The sequence below is a fragment of the Miscanthus floridulus genome, chromosome 15 (genome assembly GCF_019320115.1).
Source record: "Miscanthus floridulus cultivar M001 chromosome 15, ASM1932011v1, whole genome shotgun sequence".
Classification (NCBI taxonomy): Eukaryota; Viridiplantae; Streptophyta; class Magnoliopsida; order Poales; family Poaceae; genus Miscanthus; species Miscanthus floridulus.
In genome coordinates this window covers 53,919,809-53,927,263 of record NC_089594.1, presented here as the reverse complement: position 1 = coordinate 53,927,263, position 7,455 = coordinate 53,919,809, and the positions used below count along the sequence as shown (strand labels likewise).

Here is a 7,455-nt window from a genome sequence, read left to right as displayed (position 1 = left end):
ATTTCCTTGTACTTGCACTCCAGAAGGCAATCCTGAAACACTCCTATACCCTAGATTTGGCACAGCATTGATAGCACTGTAATCAGTAAATTCTTGATACCCATCTCCATACATATTCTTCTGCAATCTGTTTGATGCTAGAGAAACTCTATAAGCTGAAGGTGGCACTTCTCCTGTGGTACCAAATGTCACCTGGCCACAGGTGGGATGTGATTGCTTTTCAGTGTGAGTCAATCCACCTATATTTGAAGGTGACGCTACTTCTTTTCCAACAGGCTTCTCTTGATGCTTTGGAACATTGAAAAGCGTCGGTCCACTGAGTGGTCCAACATTTTCCTCGAAGTATTTATCAACCATTGGACCAAAAGTACTGATCATGATTGCCCGAAAGGTATTCAGAAAAGCTATGTGATGGTTTGTCATGGTTTCTCCTATAGCTTTATAGACCAGGGCTGCCATCTTCTGAGCATCCTCCTCTTCAGTGTAATCAGTTTGATGCTGGAAGAAGAACCCTTGGCATTGACTGCTTTTGAAACACTTTATTGCTCTTGTTTTTGGAAAAAGACATCAAACACTTTCCGTTGGTATTGCTCACATGCTTGTAGCACTAAATTCCTGTAATTATCTAGCAATTCTGCCATGCTCACATCCAGAACATGATCATTGTTGATCTTAGATGCCATCTTGAACTAACAAATTGTCCCACCAGGCGTGCCAAAAAGTGTGTTGACACAAAATGTGACACACTGTGCCTCACACATAGCAAGCCGGAAAGCGTGGCTTCAATCGGGTTCCCGGGTGCTTCGTGATCTGGAAGCGTGCCAGTCAGTTTGACCTGAAAACTAACAAGGGATAAAACAATTAAATGCCAAACTGGAACATGTCGGGTGAGACCAGACAGTTCCACATATACGGCCCTGAAGCCACTTACAATGACATACGGCTATAGAGAGCTGTCTGCCAACAAGTTTATAAACCATTCAGCTAATCGTAAGATGAATGCACGTAAAGACCTGATTGCCGAATGCATGTGCATGGGAAGACATGTTTGAAACAAGTGAAATTAATTATGAGTTAATGCATAACCAAGCTCAGCAGTCTAGCCGAATTGGGGTCCATGAAGAAGGAACGTGCAAATAAAAATGATTAAACTAATCTAAAACCTACATCTGCCGCACGACACCTGGTTTCGTTAAAGCTTAAACATGATTAACATGCATGAACCCGCGACATGTGACAATCTAGATTAAAATAACTCAGCCATTATGAGCATGTTATCTATTTGCAAAGGTAGTATGAAAAGCAATGATCGTCGAAGCACGAATAAAACCATAAGAGAGAGCCGAACAATATCAATCTAGATTGGGCAGAAGTGTGTTACAAATATATAAAATATTTAAAACATGCAACACTGGATAACTTAATGAATCTATTTAGATTTGTCCATATCTAATAGAGCCGATAACTATCTTGCTTTCACTAAGCATATTGAGCAAACGCCTGCCGCACGGTATCTACTCATAAACAAAGCATAAGCAAAGACTTCTTGATTGTCAAGCAAAGATCCGCCGTACGACCATTGAAAACAAACAAGACTACTTGCATCACGTTTAAATCCACCGTATGATACTAAACATGATAACAAGGTTGTCGGAACTTACGGAGGTCGACGGATCGATGACTCCTCTCGAAGAACTCGACGACACGACAAAAGGACTCGAAAGTTGGCACGGGGCCGGTTGTATTGATTTGGTTATGAACCCCTATTACAATGGTCGAGGGTCAATATTTATACCCTAGACAAAACACGAGTCCTAGAAGACTACGATTTATAAAGGAACTTTTAAACAAACTTGGAAACTTATGATTCCTTACCCTAAACTCTCAGAGTCCTTTATTATTACAACTTTCATCTTTTCGATCGGCCTCGCCTGCCATCTTCTGCTTTCCTGAATGGAGTCACCGCCTTCTGGAGTAACCGACCGCACAAGCATTTAGCCGACCGCTTGTTTTGTTTGCCGAATACCCTTCTTCCCGCATGCGGGTCCACCTGTCATCCTCCAGAATCGACCAAAATCCAGTGTTAACAGCTTTGCTTCTCAAAATGATTCACTTGATCGCTCAATGTGTATAGTCCTCACCACCGATTAGAGCCATAGGGGCCCATCTCCTCCCTACCCCTATCCCTTTTGTGGCCTCGAGCCCTTCTTAGGACTGGCCCATGAGTGGGTTTCCTAAGTTCGACATGGGGTCGAGGTCGCGGTGGGTCGCTCCGTGCATGATCTTGGGGGGCAGTTGGCCTCCCCTGATCACATCATGGCATAATAGCGCCCACTAACAAGTAGTCGTGTGTCGGAAAATGCGGACACACAAATCAAAATGATGTGAAAAAGAGTGGGGGTGTGTGGCTTACTTGGTTCATGCCGCTGCGTGGGCAACCATCGTTCTACCTTCCCTCTGATCGCTTCACCTGCTCTGTAGGGTTTTCCTAGAGGTTAGTAAATGTGAATGAACGTAGTTTACCTTAAGTGTCCTTAGCAGCTATAAATACTCTTGGAGTGGTTTGATGGGGTTACATTCGCTCTAAGTCACCTGCTCCACTGCTTCCCCGTTCTCGTCCTTGAGCAGCTGGAGTTTCTCCCTCACCGATTGGGATGGACCACGGTAAACAGCCACTGGAGGAGTCATCGGGTACTGGTGGTGCACCTGCTGCCTCTTCGTCCTTGCCTGTGCAATCATGGGTAAGTGCATTCCAATGATGTCCATGTTTGAGGGTTCAACCTATATTGACTGTGAGTAACTGTAGGGCCGCCTCCCACGCCATGTCCAGAGGGGCCTCTAGTGCCGCTTGTGCCGTCACCCCACCCACAGGGGGGTCAAGCTCGTCGTTGTCCCCTTTGGACGAGGCCCGCCAGCGCTACTCCGACACCACCTATGAGGTGTGCTGGCTAGAGCGCTGCCTTGACGTCATCAGGGTGGCCCTTGAGGCCTTGGAGAGGGAGACCATCGCCGCATAGATGGCGGCCACCGACATTCAGGCTCACATCATGGGTGAGGGAGCTTCTTTGCCTTGTTGTCCCATCCATCGCTCGCCATTTAAGATCTTCCTTTGATCTTCTGTGTTCTTGTTATTAGCTATGGAGGAGTAGTTGTCAGGCCTTCCACCATGAGATCGAGGAGGCTTGCCTCCGGGAGGTTCTCCTAATGGAGGACTGTGAACGCATGGTGGTGGCCTCGATTTGGCAGGGAGCTGGCATTGCCCTTGCTGCTCTACAGCTTTGCACTACCCTAGACTTCCGTCAAGTGGCGCTTAGGTTCCCAGACCATGCCAGGTAGGCGAAGCGAGTGGAACTGGTTGGCGGCTTTGCCGCTACCACAGTTGTCGTGAACATGGAGGACATCCTCCTTGGTGGTGATTAGGGACCTTAGGTTATACCTAGGATATTTTAATGAACAAATTTTCTTAGTTTGGTATCTCGTGCTTCTTTTGCTTTCATGCACTTGTCGATGGTCAAATCATTCGAATGCCGCAGTCATGTGACCTTGCCTAGGGATCGACCCACGGGGCTTAGCTCAGTGCGATTCTGTTTTTGTGACTGAAGCGTTGTAAGATAGATCTAGCGACAGCGCACCTTTCATTGTCTTCTTTCCTTTAGGTCATGATGACCTTTCTTCTGGTGAGTGTCGACGCGTGGTGTGCTGTAGTGTAGCCCCATGAGTGCACCATGCTGACTGGCACATGCCAATCAACATGGGTCACTTGGGCCACATGTGTTGTTAGAGTATTGCTTTGTCGTGTGTTCATTGAGGCGTGTCGCGGTCTCAGGGCATAGGAAGGATTCATTGGTCATTATATACAAATCCTCAGTTGGCTGAGAATAGCTTTGATGTGAACGCTAAGTGTTCGCACCACTGGTCTTGGCTTTCATCATTCGTGGTGCTCAACGCGGTGAGGCCTAGAGCGCCTGGCTCGTTGAGTCGAGGAATGCGCTATGCCACGAGCCCTCTAATGCTCATCGATTGCATCATCCTCGTGCTGTGTCAGCCACCTGCCTCACCACATGCCATGGCTAAAGTCACAGAGTGCGGCCTCCATGCACTCCCCTACCTATAGGAAAGTCATGTTTAGGTTCAACCCCTAGGAGTTGGCACTGCGGCTGTCACGATGTCGTAATTCTCCCATTCACATAGGTGAGCTTGCTAGAGGTTGCCTCCTATAGTGATGATCCCATGAGGGCCGGGCATCTTGAGCTTTAGGTAGGTGTAGTTGGGGATGGCAATAAACTTAGCATCGCATGGTTGGCCTAGGATGGCATGATAGGCGCTGGGGAAATCCACTATTTTAAAGGTGAGCATTTCTATGTGGAAATTGGCTCAGTCCTTTGAATGTTATGGGTAAGTCGACCTGCCCAAGGGGAAAGGCCTGAAGCCCAGGTATGACTCCATGGAATGGTGCAGTCGGATGGTTGTATCACCATTTGTGACAGCCCCATGGCATCGTACATCTCGGCGTAGAAGAGGTTGAGGCCGCTCCCATCGTCCATGAGGATGCGAGACAGGAGGGTCTTACCGATGATCGGGTCCATGAAATGGAGGAAGCATCCCAGTTGCAGAATTTGGTCAGGGTGATCCTTTCTATTGAAAGTGATCATGATTTTTGACCATTTCAAGAAAGCCGGTGTTGGCGGTCCTTAACTCACATTTTTAACCATCAACATTCATATAAAATTCACTCAAATAAAAACCAAACTTAGACATAGGGCTTTAGAACTAATAATTTCCACATGTTTTGGTAAATTATGCATTTGTAGGACACACACTTGGAATAGATAAAAAAAGAGTCAAAGTGCGTCTTGACGGTAGTTAACAACCATTATATACCATCAATAAAACATATAACGAGACAATTGAGATCACCAACAAAGGTCTAGGGGTTTAAACTAACAAATTCCATGAGTTTTGGTGAATCTATGATTTCTGCAGGGTTTATCTAGAAAACCATCAAGGTGGACCTACATGTCAGATTTAATTGTGCTTATCCACTACGAAATGGAGACTAGAAGGTTCTAGAGGACACCACACCAAGGCAGAGAGGTAGAAGCTACTAGGTGGGGCTGGCCAGCCCCACCTGTAGGCCACCCGGCCTCTAGGCCCACCTATCAGCCTCTGTGTTGCAATGTTAGTTCTCCACCACCTCCTAGGTTACATCTATGCCGTTCCATAAGTTAGTTTGACCTAAGGGCTCACAGTTGGACGCTCTGGCCTATATATATCTGCCCCTGCCCCCCTAAAGGCATCAAGTCATTTGAGAAGACAGAAACCCTAATCATCCTCAGAGCTCCATGATATCTTAGGGCATAGCTAGTTAGGCTAGGTCTAGGGGGAGGCAAGTAGGCTTCGCTTGGATTTCTGATCAGTGTCAAGAGCGTGGTTTGGTATAATCTTGGTACCCCCTCTCTCTTTTCTAACTCCATTATTTTTATATGCTTGCTAAAATTGTTATGAAAATATTAGTATTCTTCTTATTCATGTTCTTCGTTATAATGTTCATCATCTACTTTGATTATATACCTAGTATAGTTGGATTATCATCATATTCATGCATATGTTCGTATAGCGCTCACCCTACGGATCCATGGGTTGGTGGTTGACATTGTGTAAGCATGGTGCTTATATGTTGTTTACCTTTGGATACACCCTATAATTTGGGTCATGTGGTAGATCGCGGACATGACACTCCCGTTGAGTCCATTGTAGTCCACTCCCTAATGTAGGTAGCATGTAGGATCTGGTTATGAAGGGGGACAAGCTCTGTTCTTAATCCCCTTAGTAATATCACTTATGTGTAGATATGAAGATGATCTTAGCAATGACTATTAGGTGTAATTGCACTAATCAATGTATACTTTGACTTATAATTAAGAATGACTTAGGAATTATTCCTCTAATATTCTACCTGACCATGCTAATGCCATAAAAAGAAGTACTCTGAGTGATTTATCATTATCATTGATCAATACTTATCATATATATATATCTTATCCTTTGACCTACCCCTGTTATGAGTAGAATATTGGTCATGGTTTACTTCTCCATCAATAGTATAAGTTATCAATACTTGTCCATGCTAGACCTTCCATATGGTAAAAGTATAAATAATGATACCTGAAATACTCTCGGGTGAAGTGCTATAATGGTATAATTATCTATACGCTTGTAGATTCCTTTTCATTCATATCTATATATTCCTCCTAGAAACATAAATTAATAAAGAACTATTTAGTATTATTCTAGTAGTAATGCTAGGTAGTACCAACAAGTATCTCTAGCAACATCACTAGGGATGACAACCAAGTAAAGTAATGTTAGGAGATATAGGTTTATAATAGGTGGCTATTAAAACAAGTGACAATTTAATAAATACCAACAAGCATTTTTGGCGCCGTTGCCGGGGACACTACCTAGGCAGAGGAAGTATTGATAAACTTATACTTATTGATGTGATCAAGATAAACCATATACCCCTGCTCAAGCAGGATTACCCTTGTTTTGTCTACTTTCGTATCTTATGCAGGGTAATGTATGACCGGTTTTGACCTTCCGACAAACTATGTCAATAATCCAGAAGCATTACTTAAGAGAACAAGAGCTAAACTCAAAAAAGTTTCAGCTTTAGAGTCGAAAGACAACCAGATAAGGTGAAGCTTAACACTATAATTTGAAGTCATGGCTGACATGACTCTTCATGAATTCTCTACTCCAACCACTGCCAACATCCATACTGGACCTAATGTCAATGTTAGAGACAATGGATTCGAGCTCAAGCTGGCTATCATCAACATGGTGTAAGCTGAGCCAGTTTTGTGGAAAGGCACATGAAGATGTTAGTGCTCATCTCCAACACTTCCTAGATATCTACAACACTTTCACCATCAAGGGAGTAACCAAGGACACCATACTACTTTCGCCTCTTCCCATTCTCACTTTTGGGGAAGGTGAAGTAGTGGTTCTATGTCAACAAATATAGAAACACTACATGGGATAACTGCTCCATTGCCTTCCTAACAAAGTTCTTTCCCATGGGAAAGACCAATGCTCTGTGTGGGAGAATCTCTAGTTTTTAGCAGCAACATGATGAATCTATCCCTGATGCATGGGAATGCTTTCAAGACTATATATCAAAATGTCCTCATCATGGGATGGAGAATTGGCTACTCATGCAAACATTCTACTATGGGTTGACCAACAGTACCCGTGAGACCATGGATACTGTTGTTGGAGATGCATTCTTGTCACTTACACTTCCAGCTACGACCACTCTTGTGGAGAAGATGGGCTCCAACCAAGGATAGAATGAATAACGTGTTTAGACTGACAATAGAGGTGGAGGTATGCATCAACTCAAGGAGGTAGACATAATATCTTCCAAGATGGATCTACTGATGAAGAAGATCA

At 44.2% G+C, this 7,455-nt stretch overlaps 1 non-coding gene across 1 annotated transcript; it reads right to left on the bottom strand.

Moving 5' to 3' along the window:
• Positions 1 to 7,092: 7,092 nt before the first annotated feature.
• On the bottom strand, positions 7,093 to 7,201 carry LOC136509777 (small nucleolar RNA R71). Its single transcript, XR_010772517.1, has one exon. It is a non-coding gene; the product is annotated as a small nucleolar RNA R71 (small nucleolar RNA).
• Positions 7,202 to 7,455: the final 254 nt, after the last annotated feature.